Source organism: Hordeum vulgare, chromosome 4H (assembly GCF_904849725.1).
Source record: "Hordeum vulgare subsp. vulgare chromosome 4H, MorexV3_pseudomolecules_assembly, whole genome shotgun sequence".
Lineage (NCBI taxonomy): Eukaryota > Viridiplantae > Streptophyta > Magnoliopsida > Poales > Poaceae > Hordeum > Hordeum vulgare.
The window spans coordinates 461,483,050-461,504,240 of NC_058521.1; positions in this window are offsets into that span (position 1 = coordinate 461,483,050).

The window sequence follows — 21,191 nt, forward strand, 5'->3', positions numbered from 1 at the left end:
TGCGAAGGGCCTGTCTATTTATGTTCTTGTTGAGTCATCCTCCTCTTACAAAAGAACCAATTAGAGAGCACCTCTGACATTTTTATGCTTTGGTTTTAACTGTGTTGAGTGTGACTGTGAGTGGATCTTCTTTGCCAAGAATTACAATGTTTAGTTAGCCCTTCGTCTTTGAAGGTGCTCTGCATTTATGTTTTGCGGTCTCAGAAAGAGCTAGCAAGATACCATCTGTTCATACTGCTTCATGTTGGTTTGATTGAAGTGTTGACATTTGAGGCTTATTATTATTTTCTCGCTAGTTGATTGTGCCATTGATATGAGTTTACCATGAGACCTAGATGTCATTTGCTTATCTGGTTTGCTTGTGATCTTGCTGAAATTCTCGCTATGAGTTAGACATAGTTGCAACAACAAGATCAAACAGAGTTCGTCAAAGTTTTTCTTTTGTCTCTTTCAGTTTGTCAACTGAATTGCTTGAGGAGAAGCAAGGCTTTAAGCTTGGGGGAGTTGATACGTCTCCGTCGTATCTACTTTTCCGAACTCTTTTTCCCTTGTTTTGGACTCTAATTTGCATGATTTGAATGGAACTAACTCGGACTAACGCTGTTTTCAGCAGAATTGCCATGGTGTTGTTTTTGTGCAGAAATAAAAGTTCTTGGAATGACCTGAAAATTTACGGAGAATTTTTCTGGAAATAATGAAAAATGCCTGCGCAAAGATCCATCGGAGGAGGTGAGCCAGTGGGCCACAAGCCCAGGGGGCGCGACCACCCCCCTGGCCGCGCCATGAGGGCTTGTGGGGCCCACGAGGCTCCACCGCCTCCAAACTCAGCTCTATATATTCCGTTTCGCCCGGAAAAAAATCAGAGAGAAGGATTCATCGCATTTTATGATACGGAGGCGCCGCCACCCCTGTTCTTCATCTGGAGGGCAGATCTGGAGTCTGTTCTCGGCTCCGGAGAGGGGAAATCATCGCCATCGTCATCATCAACCTTCCTCCATCGCCAATTCCATGATGCTCTTCACCAGTCATGAGTAATTTCATCATAGGCTTGCTGGACGGTGATGAGTTGGATGAGATCTATCATGTAATCGAGTTAGTTTTGACGCGGATTGATCCCTAGTATCCACTATGTTCTGAGATTGATGTTGCTACTACTTTGCCATGCTTAATGCTTGTCACTACGGCCCGAGTGCCATGATTTCAGATCTGAACCTATTATGTTGTCACCAATATATGTGTGTTTTAGATCCTATCTTGCAAGTTGTAGTCACCTACTATGTGTTATGACCCGACAACCCCGGAGTGACAATAGCCAGAACCACTCCCGGAGATAACCATAGTATGAGGAGTTCATGTATTCACCAAGTGTTAATGCGTTGGTCTGGTTCTTTATTAAAAGGAGAACCTTAATATCCCGTAGTTTTCATTAGGACCCCGCTGCCACGGGAGGGATGGACAATAGATGTCATGCAAGTTCTTTTCCCTAAGCACGTATGACTACATACGGAATACATGCCTACATTAGATTGACGAACGGGATCTAGCTACTTAACTCCGTGTTATAGCTGTTACATGATGAATCACATCTGATATAATCATCCATCACCGATCCAATGCCTACCAGTCTTTTACTACTGGTCCTTGCTATGTTACTTTGTCGCTACTGTTGTTCCTTGCTACTGCTGTTACTTGCTACTGTTGTCGCTATTGTTGTTACTTGCTACCTTGTTGTTACCTGCTGCAAGACTTTTCTGGCGCCATTGATACAACAAGTTAGGAATAGTCTGTCGTCGACACACATTTTTCTGGCACCATTGCTATCATACCACTTTGCTACTGATACTTTTCTTGCAGATACTAATCTTTCAGGTGTGGTTGAATTGATGACTCAGCTGCTAATACTTGAGAATATTCTTTCACTTCCCCTTGAGTCGAATCAATAAATTTGGGTTGAATACTCTACCCTCGAAAACTATTGCGATCGCCTACACTTGTGGGTTATCAGAAGCCTCTAGTGAAAACAATGTCCCCGAGTCTACTTAGTCGTATTTTCTCAAAACCTAAAAATACCTTGCTTCAATTTATTATTTGTTTTTATTTTACTATATATATCTCTATCAGGATTAATCCTTGCAAGTAACAAGTTCAAGGGGCTTGACAACCCTCTTGCCCGCGTTGGGAGCAAGTTTTTGGTTTTGTGTGTGTAGGTGCTCACGAGAGAGTTTGCTTTGATTCCCCTACTGGTTCGGTAACCTTGGTTATCACTTAAGGAAATACTTATCGCTACTATATCCTATACCCTTCCTCTTCGGGGAAAAACCCAACGGGGCTCACAAGTAGCAATGTCGTTAACGTAGACCTCCGCGTTTATCCGTATCTGCTTGTTGAAGCACTTCTGCTTTGTCCGTTGGTATGTTGCATGTTTGATGAATAATAACATGTGGTGTGGAAGGGTGGCCTCGCCGATCTGTGGTGGGTTAGCACTTGGCAGTGAGGCATGCGAGGCAATGCAGCTCGCACTGGAAGCGGGAGCAGGCCTCTACGGGCATGTGATACGTCCATTTTGCATCATGCTTTCATGTTGATATTTATTGCTTTTTGGGCTGTTATATTACTTGTGGTAGCATATTTATGCCTTTTCTCTCTTATTTTGCAAGGATTATTTGAAGAGGGAGAATTTAGGCAGCTGGAATTCTGGACTTGAAAAGGAGCAAATCGTAGTCCACTATTCTGCACATCTCAAAATGCCCTGAAAATTTACGTGGATTTTTTCTAGAATATATTAAAAATACTGCGCGAAAGAACTACCGGAGGGGGCCACCAGGGCCCCACAAGCCCCCACTCCGCCACCACCCCCCCTGGTGGCGGTGGGCAAGCTTGTGGGCTGCCTGAAGGTCCACTAGCCCCCCTCTTTTGCTATATGAAGCGTCCTGGTCTGGAAAAAAATTAATCGGGAGCTTTTTCATAGTTTCGCCGCCGCCACGAGGCGGAACTTGAGCAGATCCAATCTAGAGCTCCGGCAGGACGATCCTGCCGGGGAAACTTCCCTCCCGGAGGGGAAATCATCGCCACGTCTTCACCAACACTCCTCTCGTCGAAGGGGAGGCATCTTCATCAACATCTTCATCAACACCATCTCCTCTCCAATCCCTAGTTCATATCTTCTAACCAATCTTCGTCTCGCAACTCCGATTTGTACTTCTAAGGTTGCTAGTAGTGTTGATTACTCTTTGTAGTTGTTGCTAGTTGGATTACTTGGTGGAAGAGTTTATGTTCAGATCCTTGATGCTATTCATTACACCTCTGGTCATGATTATGATTATGTCTTGTGAATAGTTACTTTTGTTCCTGAGGACATGGGATAAGTCATGTTAATAATAGTCATGTGAATTTGATATTCGTTCGGTATTTTCATATCATGTATGTTGTTTTTACTCTAGTGGTGTTATGTGAACGTCGACTACATAACATGTGACAGCCCGGTGCCGACGTTCCAGAAGATTCCCCTCTCTTTCCGTTTTCGTCATGTGATTTATTTTATTTGTCACATCATCATCGCATCATGCGCATCATCTGCTTTGCATCGGCATCTCCGTTGCCGCCAGTTTTCAAAACTTGCATTCGTTGTTAGTTGTCGGTTCGCGTCGTCGTCCGTTCTGAGCCCGACCGTACTCGCACGCGCCCGAGGCACCGTCGAAACTCTGTTTTTAAAGTGCGTTTAAAAATTTCTCTGATCGAGGTGAAACTTGGCACGCGGTCGCGATTAGTTATAGCTAGGCAGCCTGTCGAATTTCGTCGCGATCGGAGACCGTCTGGTACCCGAACGGTCACCCGTAGCGGCACCGTCTTCGGTTATTCGTCGGACGTCTCTCGGTGTTTTTAAAACCGTGCCGCGCCGCCCGTTCTCCTTCTCGTCTCCGGAAATCTACACAACACGGCCGCGTACCCATACCCGCGTTCGGAATCGTCCGAATCCGACCCCGCAGTTGGATCCGGATCACGATTCCGGTTAACCGAGCCCCCTTTTCCTTATAAATACCCCCCTCCTCCTTAATTTTTGGACAGCCTCTCTCCTCCCACCTCGAGATCTGCTCCCTAACCCTAATCCCTCTATCTCTCCTCCCACCAGCCCCGCCGCCGCGGGCCCGCGAAGCCCATCCGGGGCCCGCCCGAGCCCGCTTCGCGCCGCCACGCAGCCCGGGCCGCCGCCTTGCCCGAGGCTCCTCCCGCGCCCAGCAGCTCCCGTTCTCGCCGGCCCCTCCCGGGATTGAGCCGCCGGAGCAGCTCGCCGCGGCTGCCAGACCCGGCTGCCTACGCCGCCGGTCAGCATCCCCTCCGGCCAGCCAGATCCGCCGCCCCGTCTCGGAGCCCGCCGCCATGGCCGAAGTGAGCGGCCGCATCAGCAGCAGCGGCCACCCCGCGCCTTCCCCGTCGCCCCTCGGCCTCCCGCAACCGCCGCCGCCGGCCCTTGCCTTGTCAGCCCCACCACCTTGCGCCTCCAACCGCCGCCAGCTGCGCCGCCCCGTATCAGGCCGCTGCCGCGATCTCACCGCCTGCCTTGCCCGCCGCCCCTCCGGTCACCGTCGCCTCCAACGGCCAGATCCCGCGCTGGCCAACGGGATCCGCCGGGTCTCCTCCCCGTCGTGGCCTGCGCCCCGTCGTGGCCCCTCCTTTGCCGGCCGCCCGACGGCGGGTCCCCAGCGCCGCCGCTCGGGATCGAGCCCGGGACGGTCAGCGCCCGCGTGGGCCTCTCCTCCCAGCTGGCCAGCGCCGAAGGCCCAGCGCCCCGAGGCCCAGCCTCCGTCGCCCCGAGGCCCAGGCCAGCAGCCGTGGCCCATCTCCGCCCCAGCCGGCCTCCGGGCCGAGGTGAGCCAATCCCCCAAACCCTTTTAAATGTCGCCCTGGGCGTCTGATATTATCTTGCGCTGCTAGTATCGGCCTGATTAGGATTTTCTTATAATCTGCTAGTATTCGTTTCAGAATTATATTAGAATTTAAAACGCCCGTAACTTATTAACTGTGCTTTGGATTGAGACGTGTAGCATATGGATTTGTGGTAGTTTCGCGCGTAGAAAATGATTTTGATTCATGCATGTTTATTTGACGTCGATAACGCGCCGTATGCCTAGAATAGCGTGCTGCCTATAAAGTTTTGCCCGTAGTTTATTTCTCGCGCGTGTCCGGTTTGCCCGAATGCCGTAGTATAAATGTCCATGTTTTAGGGATCATTTTTCTACGTATTTAAGAGCGGTCAATCTTATTTTTCCGTGTAGGGTTTTGCCGGTAGTTTATTTTCCCGTGAATAGGTCATTTTTCCCGCATTAATGTGTGGATTTATTTTGTGTTGCAAACCCCACATATTTTATATGTTTCCGGGGTAGAAAAATCCCATGGATTTTTCTGTGCAATTAGTTTTAGCTTTTGAGGAAGTTAGTTCACGAGATATTTTGCCGTGATGCCCTTTTGTTTAATTCGTAGGATTTAATCCGTGCGTCGTTTGACGGAGTTGTCAACTAGAGAGTTGATCTCGGATGTTTTGTTTAGCCTCTGGTATTTTTGGTTGCAATGGAAATGCATGTTTAGGTGTGGTTTGACTGCCCTCAAGTTGCTAGAAATAGTGCTGATTTGGAGGAGCTGAAATATTTCTAAGTCTGGAATCTGTTATATTTTGTTGCTGTCTTGTCTTGCTTGCATCTTGTGATCTGTAGCTCTTTTGGGGTTGGTCCAATGGAGTTAGTTGTACCCCTTATGTTTCTCTAGCATGCTGTCAAGTTTCATGTCATTTTGAGACCTGTAGCTTAGGGTTTTGCTTCTGTCAATATAGCTTCAGGCTGAAAACTGCACTTTCAGGAGGTGTTATTTTCACTAAGTCTGAAATAGTGCGTGAGATGCCATTTTGTGTCTTCTTTTCCTAGTGCTCCTTGCTGCCATGCTAGTTGTTGTTAGTTGTTTGTAGTAGTGATTCTTGCCCTCTTCCGTGCCATTCCTTGCTTGAGTTTATCGGAGTTGTGTAGCCGAAGATGTGAGGCGTAGAAAATGCTATGTGGCTGATTTTGGCAGATTGTTGCGTTTTCTTGTTTTGCTCGTAGTTTTCGAACCGTAGCTCCGTTTTGATCGAGTCCTACATGAAACTTGCTTAGAATCTTGTGTAGTTTCTTTTTCTCGTGCTGGTTGTTTGTTTTGAAGTGCTCGTAGCTGTCGTTGCACACATATTGCATTCATGCCATCATATCTTGCGGTGCTTGTATCTTTTGAACCGTAGCTCCGTTGGAGATGTTCTTTATGTGTAGATTGCTTGCCTTGACGCGTAGAATCACGTGAACCTATTTGTTTTGCTGTTTAACAACCAATTAAATGCATTAGTTCAGATCTGGACAGAATTGTAAATTAACATGTGAGGTCGTCTCAGAGGTGCTATATGTCATTTCCAACCTCACTTAAAATGCCTAGATAGGTAGTTTATTTTCCGTTTCACCTCTTGCATGTTTGACAACATTAATATGGCCATGTAGATAACCGAGAGTGAACTAAATAAATAGACGTGGAGTATCGTCAATATGCAACTCTTTGCATATTGAACTTCACTTAATGTATAGTGTTTGGTTGTGTGAATTGTCATGCCGTGACTTGCATGTATCCAGTAGCTCATGCATCATTTGTGTCGTGCATCATGTGTTGAATATCGTGTGTTGATTCTTGTTTCCGGTTTTCCTCGTTTCGATAGAGTCCGCAAGCGTGTCGGATGTGAGGACCCGTTCGACTACGTCGGTTCGTCTGCTTCATGGAGTTGTTCTTCTTCCAAGTGGGATCTCAGGCAAGATGATCATTTCCCCAGATACCACTACTATCATTGCCATGCTAGTTATTCCGATGCTACCGATTATGTCTCGTTGCCTACCACTTGTTAAATATCAGCCTCTCAACATTGCCATGTTAACCTTCAACCTGTTCGACCTAGCAAACCACTGATTGGCTATGTTACTGCTTGCTTAACCTTGTTGTTAGCGTTGCTAGTTGCAGGTGCTTTGCTTCCATGTGAAAGCATGGGTTCCTTGTTATATCACCATATTAATGCTATTTAATTTAATGCACCTATATACTTGGTAAAAGGTGGAAGGCTCGGCCTTTCTAGCCTAGTGTTTTGTTCCACCTTTGCCCCCTTTAGTTACCGGCTACCGGTGTTATGTTCCATAAATGAGCGCTCCTAACACGATCGGGGTTGTTATGGGGACCCCCTTGATAATTCGTTTTAGATTAAAGCTGGTCTGGCAAGGCCCAACATTGGTACTACATTTTTCTAATCACCTAATAAAATTGCATAGGGACCCGCCGGCACCCGCGGACTATCTTAATCAACCCCCGAGCCAGTGCTCCTCATGAGTGTTGGTCCAAAAGAGAGCAGCTTATTAACGCTACCCGGGGCAACTCGGCGTTTGGCGTGGTAACCGTCGCTCATCCGTCGTGTCCTGAGAACGAGGTGCGCGACTCCTATCGGGATTGTCGACACGTCGGGCGGCCTTGCTGGATTAGTTTTACCTTTGACGAGATATCTTGTGCATCGGGATTCCGGTGATGCTTTGGGTAATCTCAGAGTTGAGGTTTTCCACTAGGGAATCCGACGAGATCGCGAGCTTCGTGATTGAGGATTTCTATGAGGCTTGTGGTAATTTGTGATGGACTAGTTGGAGCACCCCTGCAGGGTTAAATCTTTCGGAAAGCCGTGCCCGCGGTTATGTGGCAACATGGAAACTTTGTTTAACACTGGTTCTAGATAACTTAAAGTTAACTTAATTAAAATATGCCAACTGTGTGCGTAACCGTGACTGTCTCTTTCGTGAGTTCCTTCTCCGATCGAGGACACGGTGGGGTTATGTCTGACGTAGGTAGGTGTTCAGGATAATCCATTTGATCATCCGTAGTTCACGTCCGCTATGCGTAGATCTTCCCCCTCTTATTCTTGTACTCGTAAGTATAGCCACCAAATATAAGCTTAGCCGCTGCTGCAACCTCACCACTTAACCATACCTTACCCATTAAGCTTTGCTAGTCTTGATACCTTTGGAAATGAGATTGCTGAGTCCCCTGTGGCTCACAGATTACTACAACACCAGTTGCAGGTACAGGTAAAGATTACTTGACGCGAGCGCGTTGATTGTTCATTTGGAGTTGCTTCTTCTTCTTCTTCTTCATCGATCTAGGATGGGTTTCAGGCCGGCAGCCTGGGATAGCAAGGATGGACGTCGTTCTTCTTTTGTCGTTTGTTTTCGTCCGTAGTCAGACCCTGCTCTTACTCTTGATGAATATGCAATGTACTGATGTGACTCTGATGTAGCTTGTGGCGAGTGTAAGCCAACTCTATTTATATATCTCTCCTTTTCAGTACATGTACTTGTAACGATATCCATTCTTGTGACACGACGAGATGCGCTTCTATCCCTGACGAGGCCTCGTGCCAAATTGAGGATAGGGTCGCATCTTGGGCGTGACATAACACTTCACCATATTTGGGCCTAGAGGAAGGCATTGGGGAGTAGTAAGTAGATGATGGGTTGCTGGAGTGACAGAAGCTTAAACCCCAGTCTATGCGTTGCTTCGTGAGGGGCTGATTTGGATCCACTAGTTTAGTGCTATGGTTAGACTTTGTCTTAACTCTTCTTTTGTAGTTGCGGATGCTTGCGATAGAGGTTAATCATAAGTGGGATGCTTTTCCAAGTAAGGGCAGTACCCAAGCGTCGGTCCACCCGCATATCAAACTATCAAAGTAACGAACGCGAATCATATGAACATGATGAAACTAGCATGACAGAAATTCCCGTGTGTCCTCGGGAGCGTTTTTCCTCCTATAAGACTTTGTTCAGGCTTGTCCCTTGCTGTAAAAGGGATTGGGCCACTTGCTGCACCGTTGCTACTACTTGTTACTTGTTACTCTTTGCTTGCTACGTTTCACCTAGCTACACAATCACTTGTTACCGCTACTTTCAGTGCTTGCAGTTATTACCTTGCTGAAATCCGTTTATCAGAGCCTTCTGCTCCTCGTTGGGGTCGACAATCTTACTTATCGAAAGGACTACGATTGATCCCCTATACTTGTGGGTCATCAGCTTGCCCCCCGGTTACACTCGCATTCATGGTGATGGCCTCAGGTATGCATTGCAGCCTTGGATCTGTCAGTTGTCACGCTGAAGAATTCAACTTCAAAGATGTGCTCTCCATTGAGAAAAACGAAATGAAAGGGAACCCTGTGTATGTGACGCCAAACATGTAGCCTAAACAATGAACTGATAGAAATTTGGAACCAACCTACGGTAAAGACTAAAAGGCCCACGAAAACAACTGAATTATCAGTCTGAGCAACCAGACCTGACCAAATGGAAGCACCCTACTTGGCAAGCTTGATCAGCTGGCCCAACAGTGCCCCCGGGGTCACCTAGAGCGAGTGCCGCAAGGAGACCAGGGTCAAAGGCAACTAACAAGTAGACCCAAGCTTCATGTCGCACGTGAGCCGGGAACATCGCCAAAATGCTCCAACCAGGCAGGCCCTACGTGTGAGCCGACGCAGGCGGACACAATGTGATCGTGTCTGGCATGATCCGATTAGCCCGACATAGCTTACGTATGCCGCAAGGCGGTCCCGACTTCCCCATCGGGAATCGGGGCAATACCTAGACCATGCTCGCATGCGCGACAGCCTCCACCCAATGATGGTGGCCCCGGTCGGGCACATGGTCCGCCCGTCATGGATCGTGGAGGAGGGTCGCCCGGGCATGAGTCCTCCTGGTTGATTGGGTGGTTTGCAAAGCCTCGAAGATGCCATCACAACAAGCCAACTGGATGGCTCGGAGGGCCTCTTCGCTCGCTAAGCCCCCCAGGGAGGCAGTTACTTCAACATCGTTTATAGGGGTAAGAAGAAACAACGTATCGCAATAATTGAAGTGACAAAATGTAGATTGTAAAACTATCATCCGAGTGTGATAGACAAACCATCCTTTTAACCTTAGTATAAACAATACAATACATGTTTCTTCCCTTCTTGTCACTAGAATGAATCATCGTAAGATTGAACCCACTACCATGCACAACTCCATCTAAAGAACTACCCATCAATCTTGGCCAAAGAAGACAAATAGATCGAAGAGCATACATGATCACTTAATTATGGAGCAAATTAACAAAAGAAGATTTGGCAAAATTCGATGACCAATCTCATCATTGGACAATCCATAATATCCCAACCAAACACAACCATACATTACATCATATGTATCCCAATCATGTCAGACGGCTCATAGGAAATTTGTATTCAGTCATAAGAGAGAGAGCATGCCATCTAGTTACTGATATGGACCCTTTTGTCCTAAGAAAGCTACTTACATGTGGTTAGGGTGGTATCAAGGTTGATGAAGATAGCTCCGGTGATGGATTCCCCTTTGACAGGATGCCGAAACAAGCATCCACATTGGATCTACCCAAAAGAGCAACTTGCAACGGTGAAAAATCGCTATAATGGTACATGGGGTTTTGGGATTATGGGATTTATAGGAAAAATCGGATGAAAAGCGATTGCCAGGTGGCCCACATGGCCTCCCCATGTGGTGCTTTATGGATTCTTCTACCTCCAAAAAAATCCTCATAAGTCCTCAAGTTATTTTGAGCTCCGTAAATATATGAAAAGTCTAAAACATGGAGATAACGCTAACTAGTTGTGGACAGTAAATTAATAGGTTAGTCTAGAAAAATAATAAAATTCCTACAAAAAGTAGTCCACCCGTCTGAAATTACTTGTCGCGTAAATGGATAAAAATAGATGTATCTACGTCTAGATACTTCCATTTCTTTGACAAGTATTTCTGGATGGAGGTAGTATTCAAAAGTGATAATATAATAGCATAAAAATAAAAAATTATACATATGTTTGAGACGTATCAGTGGGTCACAACATTGAGGATCCATGCGACTCCTAAGTAAAACGACATCGAGAATCCACAATGACTCCAAGGTTGGTGAAGACATGTAGGGTCATGGCGTCGAGGATCCAATGACTCCTAAGTAGTGTGACGCCAAGTATGTGAGCAACTTAGAGGTTGGTGAAGTCGTGCGAGTTACACATTGAGGATTCATGTGATTCCTAAGTAGAGTAGCCTTGAGCATCCACGTCGACGACTCCGAGGTGCACTCAAGGAGTCCTTCACCTTTCGACATCTACACACCTTACCCATTCTTACCTTTTACTATTGTTGGAACTTCATTTAGGTGGGGCCATCTAGCCTCATAGGTCGATGAATTTTCACGTTGCGAGGATTACCCACGGTCGTCACCAACGTTGACGTTCCAAGTTTCTCCTATGTGTATCCTTAGCAACGTTGTTAGGGACGAATAGGAAAGGATGCATACAGTGACCTTATAGCGAAGGTCGTTGTACATTCTACAAAGGGACAAGATTATGCTTTTTAAATATGTCTAGTCTCCTTGTGGGAATGTGACCTACATCCTGTGAGAGGGTCATCTCATGCCATATCTAACGCATGGGACATTTAGAGTGTTGCCGCTTCTGGAGTCCCATGACCCCCAAGTAGTTCGGGCCTTAGAAGGTCCCATAGACCCTGAATCTCATCCTCCCTAACTCCCGGAAGAGATATAGTAGGGGATAGTGACCCCTTATGTTGAGTTTATTCTAGAGGCCTTGCATAGCGTATGGGTCCTTGCTACAGCAACAGAAGTCCTTCTTTGGCGCTAGGAATTCTTCTTGTTACTTCTCTGGTTTGCGTCGGTTTTTCCCTTGAAGAGGAAAGGGTGATGCAGCGTAGGAGTAGTAAGTATTTCCCTCAGTTTGAGAACCAAGGTATCGATCCAGAAGGAGGGTCTCATCAAGTCTAGAGTACCTGCGCAAACACAAACAAGCTTGCACCCAACGCTTCAAAGGGGTTGTCAATCCCTTCAAGATTGTTTGCAAAGTGAGATCTGAAGGAGGAAAGTGCAACGAAGTAAAAAAGTGTAAGGCTGAAAATATGGTGTGGAGTAAACCCGGGGTCCATAGTGTTCACTAGAGGCTTCTCTCAAAATAGCAAATATCACAGTGGTCGAACAAATTACTGTCGAGCAATTGATAGAACCGCACAAAGTCATGACGATATCTAAGGCAATGATCATACATATAGGCATCATGGCTGAGACAAGTAGACTGATATTTTCTGCATCTACTACTATAACTCCACACATCGACCGCTATCTGATAACCCACAAGTATAGGGGATCAATTGTAGCCTTTCTCGATAAGTAAGAGTGTCGAACCCAACGAGGAGCTAAAGGTAGGACAAATATTCCCTCAAGTTCTATCGACCACTGATACAACTCTATGCACACTTTACATTCGCTTTACCTAGAACTAGTATGAAAGTAGAAGTACTTTGTAGGCGTGATAGGATAGGCTTGCAAGAAAGTTAAAAACACGTAAATAAAAATAGGGGCTGGTTAGAAAAAGAAACAACTATGAGTGTGTAACGAGTGTGGAAAAGTGGTGGTAGGAGTTGCGGAATTGTCCCTAAGCAATTGACTATGTTACTAGATCGATAGCAAGTATCATGTGGGAGAGGCCTCTGCTAGCATGTCATCCCTTACTTGGAATTCTATGCACTTATGATTAGAACTATTAGCAAGCGTCCGCTACTACTAACGTTCATTAAGGTAAAACCCAACCATAGCAATAAGATATATTGGTCCCCCTTCAATCCCATATGCATCAATTTCTATGCTAGGTTTGAAGCTTCTGTCACTCTAGCCTGCCAATACATAGTCCTATCAACACACAACTAACCCTATGGTGTGATCCACGCGCGCGATCATATGATGGGCACCAAAGGACAACAACATAACCACAAGAAAATTAAACCAATCATAGCAATTCATCAATCACCGATAGGACAACGATAATCTACTCAGACATCATAGGATAGCAACACATCATTGGATAATAATATGTAGCATAAAGCACCATGTTCAAGTAGAGGGTACAGCGGGTTGCGAGAGAGTGAACCGCTGACTATAGATAGGGGAAGATGATGGAGATGTTGGTGAAGATGACAGAGGTGTTGGTGTAGATCGCCGTCACACGATGATGTCCCGGGCGGCGTTCCGGCGCCGCCGGGAGAGAGGGGGAGAGAGCCCCCCTCCTTCTTCTTCTTCCTTGACCTCCTCCCTAGACGGGAGAAGGGTTTCCCCTCTGGTCCATGGTCTCCATGGCGGCGGAGGGGCGAGAGCCACTCCTAGATTGGATCTCTCTCTGTGTGTCCTTCTGTTTGTGCGCTCTCAGATTCTGCATTTCACCGTTTCTTAAATTCCCGAAGATCCGTAACTCTGATTGGGCTGAAATTTTAACATGATTTTTCTTCTGGATATTATCTTTCTTGCGGAGAAATAAGGGCACCAACCGCCTTAAGGAGTGGCCACAAGCCCCCTGCCGCGGGCCCACCCCTGGCCGCGGTGACACGGCTTGTGGGCACTCCGTGCATCGCCTTGCGTTGATTCTTCTTCCCAAAAATCATAAATATTCCAAAAAAAAAATCCCCATAAGTTTTTATTACGTTTGGACTTCATTTGGTATGGATATTCTGAAAAACAAAAAACATGCAACAAACAGGAACTGGCACTAGGCACTAGATCAATATGTTAGTCCCAAAAATAGTATAAAAAGTAGCCAAAAGTATATGAAAGTTGTAGAATATTGGCATGAAACAATCAAAAATTATAGATAAGACGGAGACGTATCAACATCCCCAAGCATAATTCCTGCTCGTCCTCGAGTAGGTAAATGAAAAAAAGAATAATTTTTGATGTGGAATGCTACCTAGCATAATCTTGATCATATAATCTAATCATCGCATGAATACTAAAACACAAGTGATTCGAAGCAATAGTCTATCATTTGACATAAAGACAATAATATTTCAAGCATACTAACAAAGCAATCATGTCTTCTCAAAATATCATGGCCAAAGAAAGTTATCCCTACAAAATCATATAGTCTGGCTATGCTCCATCTTCCCCACACAACGTATTTAAATCATGCACAACCCCGGTTTTAGCCAAGCAATTTTTTCATACTTTAGTGTTCTCAAACTTTTTCAACTTTCACTCAATATATGAGCATGAGCCATGGACATAGCACTATAGGTGGAATAGAATATGGTGGTCGTGGAGAAGACAAAAAAGGAGGAGATAGTCTCACATCAACTAGGCGTATCAACGGGCTATGGAGATGCCCATCAATAGATATCAATGTGAGTGAGTAGGGATTGCCACGCAACGGATGCACTAGAGCTTAGAAGTGTATGAAAGCTCGCAAAAGAAACTAGTGGGTGTGCACCCAACTTGCTTGCTCACGAAGACCTAGGGCAATTTTGAGGAAGCCCATCATTGGAATATACAAGCCAAGTTATATAATGAAAATTTCCCACTAGTATATGGAAGTGACAACATAGGAGACTATGTGTCATGAAGATCATAGTGTTATTTGAAGCACAAGTGTGGAAAGAGGATAGTAGCAATTGTCCCTTCTGTCTTTTCTCTCATTTTTTTGTTGGCTCTTTGGCCTCCTTTTTATTTTTATTTTTTTATTTTGGTGGGCATCTTTGGCCTCTTTTTTATAAATGGGCTTCGCTGGCCTCTTTTATTTCCTCACATGGGACAATGCTCTATTGATGATCATCACACTTACAACTCAATACTTAGAGCAATGATGACTCTATATGAAATGCCTTCGGTAGTGTACCGTGACAATGATCTAGCATAGAAATGACATAAAAAATGGACAAGCCATGGAAACATCATGCTAGCTATCTTACGATCATGCAATGGCAATATGGAAGTGGTGGCACATGTCATGAGATGGAATGGTGGTAGTTGCATGGCAATATATCTCGGAATGGCTATGAAAATGCCATAATAGGTAGGTATGGTGGCTGTTTTGAGGAAGGCTATATGGTGGGTGTGATGCACCGGTGAAAGTTGCGCTGTACTAGAGAGGCTACAATGGTGGAAGGGTGAGAGTGCGTATAATCCATTGACTCAACATTAGTCATAAAGAACTCACATACTTATTGCAAAAGTCTATTAGTCATCAAAACAAGGTACTACACGCATGCTCCCAGAGGAAAGGTTGGTAGGAGTTTGTGAATGTGTTCCCTTAACCCTCGATAGGATGGTTGTAACACCCAAGATGCGTTCCAATCCTTATTTTTGCGCGAGGGCCTCGACGGGTATAGAAACGCATCTCATAGTTTCGAAAGAATGGATATCGTTACAAGTACATGTACTAAAAAGATGAGTATAAGGAGTTGGCTTACACTTGATACGTCCATTTTGCATCATGCTTTTATATTGATATTTATCGCATTATGGGCTGTTATTACACATTATGGTACAATACTTATGCCTTTTCTCTCTTATTTTATAAGGTTTACATGAAGAGGGAGAATGCCGGCAGCTATAATTCCGGGCTAGAAAAGGAGCAAGTTTGACATACCTATTCTGCACAACTCCAAAAGCCGTGAAAATCAGCGCGGAATTATTTTCGAATATATAAAAAATACTGGCTGAAGAAATACTGGAGGGGAGCCACCAGGAGGTCACGAGCCTGCCAGGCGCGCCCCACTCCCCTAGGCGCGCCTGAGGGCTCGTGGGCCCCCTGTTACCCCTCCGGCTCCCATCTTCTGCTATAAGGAGGGTTTCGTCCCAGAAAAAATCAAGAGAGAGATTTCGAGAAGAAACGCCGCCGCCACGAGGCGGAACTTGAGGAGAACCAATCTAGAGCTCCGGCAGGGCCGTCCTGCCGGGGAAACTTCCCTCTCGGAGGGGGAAATCGTTGCCATCGTCATCACCAACACTTCTCTCATCGGAGGGGACTCATCTCCATCAACATCTTCATCAGCACCATATCATCTCCAAACCCTAGTTCATCTCTTGTACCCAATCTCCGTCTTGCGACTCCGATTGGTACTTGTAAGGTTGCCAGTAGTGTTAATTACTCCTTGTAGTTGATGTTAGTTGGATTACTTGGTGGAAGATCATATGTTCAGATCCTAAATGCTATTCAATACCTCTCTGATCATGAACATAATTATGCTTTGTGAGTAGTTACGTTTGTTCCTGAGGACATGGGATAAGTCTTGCTATAAGTAGTCATGTGAATTTGGTATTCGTTCGATATTTTGATGCGCTGTATGTTGTCTTTCCTCTAGTGGTGTTATGTGAACGTCGACTACATGACACTGCTACGGCAACAAAAGTCCTTCCCTGGCAACGGCGCCAGAAATTCTTCTCCTACTTCTCAAACAACACGCCAGAAATTGACACGTTGACGGAGATTGGGCTTGCGTTGTTTTTTCCCTTGAAGAGGAAAGGGTGATGCAACACATGAGCAGTAAGTATTTCCCTTAGTTTGAGAACCAAGGTATCGATCCAGAAGGAGGGTCTCGTCAAGTCCAGAGTACCTGCGCAAACTCAAACAAGCTTGCACCCAACGCTTCAAAGGGGTTGTCAATCCCTTCAAGATTGTTTGCAAAGTGAGATCTGAAGGTGGAAAGTGCAATGAAGTGAAAAGTGTAAGGCTGAAAATATGGTGTGAAGTAGACCCTGGGGGCCATAGTGTTCACTAGAGGCTTCTCTCAAAATAGCAAGTATTACGGTGGGTGAACAAATTACTGTCGAGCAATTGATAGAACCGCGCAAAGTCACGACGATATCTAAGGCAATGATCATACATATAGGCATCACGTCCGAGACAAGTAGACCGATACATTCTGCATTTACTACTATTACTCCACACATCGATCGCTATCCAGCATGTATCTAGTGTATTGAGTTCAGGACGAATAGAGTGATGCTTTAAGCAAGATGACATGATGTAGAGGGATAATCTCAAACCAATGATGAAAACCCCATCTTTTTACCCTTGATGGCAACAACATGATGCGTGCCTCGCTACCCGTTATGTCACTGGGTGAGGTCACCACACGGTATGAACCCAAAACCAAGCACTTCTCCCATTGCAAGAATCATAGATCTAGTTGGCCAGACAAAACCCACAATTCGAATAGAATTACGAGGATATGAAATCATGCATAAGAGAGATCAGAAGAAACTCAAATAAGATTCATAGATAATCTGATCATAAATCCACAATTCATCGGATCTCGACAAACACACAGCAAAAGAAGATTACATCGGATAGATCTCCATGAAGATCATGGAGAACTTTGTATTGAAGATCCAAGAGAGAGAAGAAGCCATCTAGTTACTAGCTATGGACCTGTAGGTCTATGGTGAACTACTCACGCATCATCGGAGAGGTCATGGTGTTGATGGAGAAGCCCTCCGTGTCCGAATCCCCCCTCCGGCAGGGCACCAGGACATGCCTCAGATGGGATCTTGCGGAGACAAAAGCTTGCGGCGGCGGAAAAGTGATTACGATGCTCCCCTTGTTTTTTGGGAATATTTAGGAATATATAGGCGCAAAATCTAGGTCAGGGGACCTCCAGGGGGGCCACAAGCCTGCATGGCGCCCCCCTGGCCGCGGGGTGGGGTCTTGTGAGGCCCCTGGGGCTCTTCTGGCTTGGCTCCCAAGTCCTCCGATCTTCTTCCATTCCAGAAAAAATCTTTTCGGGGATTTTCTTCCGTTTGGACTCCGTTTCAAAATCTCCTCTGAAAGGGGTCAAAAACATGGAAAAAACAGGAACTAGCACTTGGCACTGAGTTAATAAGTTAGTCCCAAACACTACAAGAAATATGTCAACTAACGACCTTCAATATTGGTCACTGAATGGTCATTGATTTCCATTTGTGACCTTTTTATGACCAAAAACAGAAGGTCTAAAGCTGAGGGTCTTTGATGAACTATAACGACCTTTTTCTAGATTGGTCATAGGATTTTATGACCAAATAGAAGGTCGTAGGTTTAACGGCCAAATGATTTGGTCACTAGCAATCTGCCCGCACCACGTCAGATCCACCGTGGCAGCCTGACGTGGCAGCATTATGACCAAATGAAAAGGTCGTAAATAAGATTCAGCCCGGTCCATTCCGGTCGTCTACATGGGCCGGGCCCAATAATTTGGCCTTTTATTTTCGGGGATAGAATCTTTTACTGAGCAGGTTTTTTATTAGTCCACTTTTCTTTTGGGCCTTGGCCTACTCTTTTTTAGGCCCAAGCCTTCTTAGTCTATTTCTTGTTTGGGCCTCGGCCTTTTTGCTGTCAAAACTAACTTTAGTGCCCAAACAAAATGGTCCAAACAAAACTTAAATAATTGACAACTTCACAGGTGCACGGCTTCACAAAATAGAGCAAGACATTGTTTCATCACCAAAATGACCAATCCAGTGGGCTAACTTCATTAGGTTCTTGAGAAGTTAGCCCACTTCACTGTTTCTAGGACAGGTTCTACGACAGGTTCAACTTGTACAATGCTTTAGCACCGAAGAGAGCCATCAAGTGGGCTAACTTCTCTTCCTGTTCCTGAGACTTCTTGCGCAGCAGCTCAAGTTCCTTGTCGCGTGCAGCTTCATATTCTTCCGCCTTTAGCTTGATTGCTGCCATTTCTTCTTGCATCACTTCAGCTTGAAGCTCTGACCTCTCCAGCTTCTGCTGAAGATCACGAACATGAGCAGCCACAACAACAGTTCCTTTGCCAGAGTTGTTACTAGATGACTTGAGCCCAACATTCCTGAGGAATGTGCTTTGGTTAACTTCGGTCTTGAGCACTTCTTCAACAATCTCAGCATCAGACTTTGGTTCTTCACCTTCTGGTACCGGCGCGTCCTTCATTTTTTCCATCTCAAGCTAGAATATGGAGGAAAATGATAGACATTAGTGGCAGATCTATTTCACATTCTGCAAGAGAAACCAAATAAGAATGCCACCAAACCAGACCAAGAAATGGATTATTTGAAGTAATCAAACCAGCACACAAAATCTATATGTAGATATTTTACTCAAACTCAAACAGAAGTAGATGATAACTACTAAACTTAAAGCATTATTTGAATCTGGCTACAGCAAGTGTACACACTTATGTGATCTCGAGACATGCAATCAGAACAATATGGTGGTTCTATATAATATGGCTTCTTTGTTGAGAACTAACATTCAGATCAATTTTCATCATATCATAAAAATGCAACAAATAGCTACAGCAAATTCTGATATCTTTGTTTAGAACTGTACAACAAATTCCGATATCTTTGTTGAGATACCAAACCTATCTTAGGCTCTAGCAAACAACATCAAATCATGGAACATAGTGTGTGTTCTTGCTGGCTGTGAATCAAACAGGGCTGAGGTCTATAGACAAAAGTTTGAACTAGCTGGACAAAAGCATGGGGTGACTTACTATAGCAATCTTGACTGACTCCGAAAACCCGTGCTTCTTGCTATTGTGGGTGGCCTTGAACAAGTCAATCGCAGACAGCTCCTCACCCTTACGCTCTTCTTTCTGAAATGTTTTTCAACAAAAATCAAAATGTTATTCAGCAAGAATAAGAAATAATATTCAACGAGGATCAAACGGTAAGGTCTTAAGAAAAAGGTACTCACAGTGGTAAAAATGTGTGCGGTGTAGAGCCTGGAACCAGTTCTCTGTTGGTACACGACCTTCTCTCAATTAATCTTGTTCGACACACAGGTTTCCTACAAAAACGCATAATGTTATTTGCCAAGTTGAAAGAAAGTGGAATAGGCAGTAGTATAGTAGGACAATACGAGTCTGAGCATATTTGATTTGGAAATATTTCAGTTATCCTGCACTAGCACAAGTACATGAACAACTAGTACTATATAAGAGTCAGTGTATTACATATGGTGTTGATTTTGAAAGTTGATGTTCTCTATTGTTCCTACTCTTATCAGAAACATGGAACAGGAAGAAGGGGACCATGGCCCATTCCCATCCTGATGTGCAGAACATAAATCAGCAAACACAGCATATACATACCTTGTGTCTTGGGGCAGACCACATCTGCACCAGAGCTTGCCATTCACCGTCCGTCAGATCTGGCACCGGAGACTTGGTGCTCACTTTGTTTGCTGCTACGGTATCAAAATACTTCTTCTTGATATTATGGCGTCGATTCTTTGAACTTTTCTGCAGAACATCTTTGCACGCGTACTTGATGGTCTCCGAGTCTATGTTTATCTCAAAATTTGCCTACCAAGACAGCAAACAAGGAAGGAACAACATTAGTGATCATTAAGTACATAACAGAAAATAGAGTAGCACATTAACTATAAAACAAGTAGCTTACAACAACTTTCCCAATGTATTCCTCCACTAGAGTAGCATTATTTTTGTATTCCTTGAAGTGAGGAAGAACCGGCAGATGGCTTCTTGCAACGAGTCCACACTCAGAAGCAAACTTTGCTGCCTGTAGAGGCTTCTCTGGATGCTTCATCCCTTGGGAAATTTGGATAGGCACCTTTGTGCCAAGCGCCTTGGTGATTCTCTCTAGCCCTTTGCCCTATCTAAGTCTATGCTTGTTAGTCATTGCATCTGAAAATGAAATCGAACTCGTAAATTAGAAGAGCAATCGACAAATGCAGAAATGGTTCTGCTAAACACGTAAGCATACATGATCACTTCCATTTGCAAAATGCACTAGTAAAAGAGAAGGTGAACTTGCCTGGTTGAAGCACAAGCTATTGTTCTTCTTCACTGACGACATCATTCCTGTCAATAGAAGGTGCACCACGCCTGAGGCGTACGCAGATAGTGCCTCTTTCATTCATGCAGAGAGTGGTTTCTTCGTCCATCAGCAAAAACTCATCACGCATTTCCACCGAGCTCTCAAAGTCCATGCCCAGCGGACTTTCCTGATGGTCCGTCGCAACCGCCATAATTGCTTTCTGCCTTGTGACTCTATCAGGTTCATCAGGTTCCAGGATCCTCTTTGTTTGTCCTGGAGGTGGGGCCATCACCCTTCCTGGAGGCATTGCAGGAGATGCTTCTGAGCTCTTCCTATTCTTGTTGGCTGTCTTCTTAACACCAGGCCTCTTCGTTCTAGATTCCTTCAGTGCCTTGTATAAACAGCACACAAAAAAATTAGATCACAAGATAAATATGTGAGCACAAGGAAACACAGAGCATACAAGAACCTGAACCCTCCAAGCAAGACAGAGTTTGCACCTTAACAGTCTTGTGCACTACAAC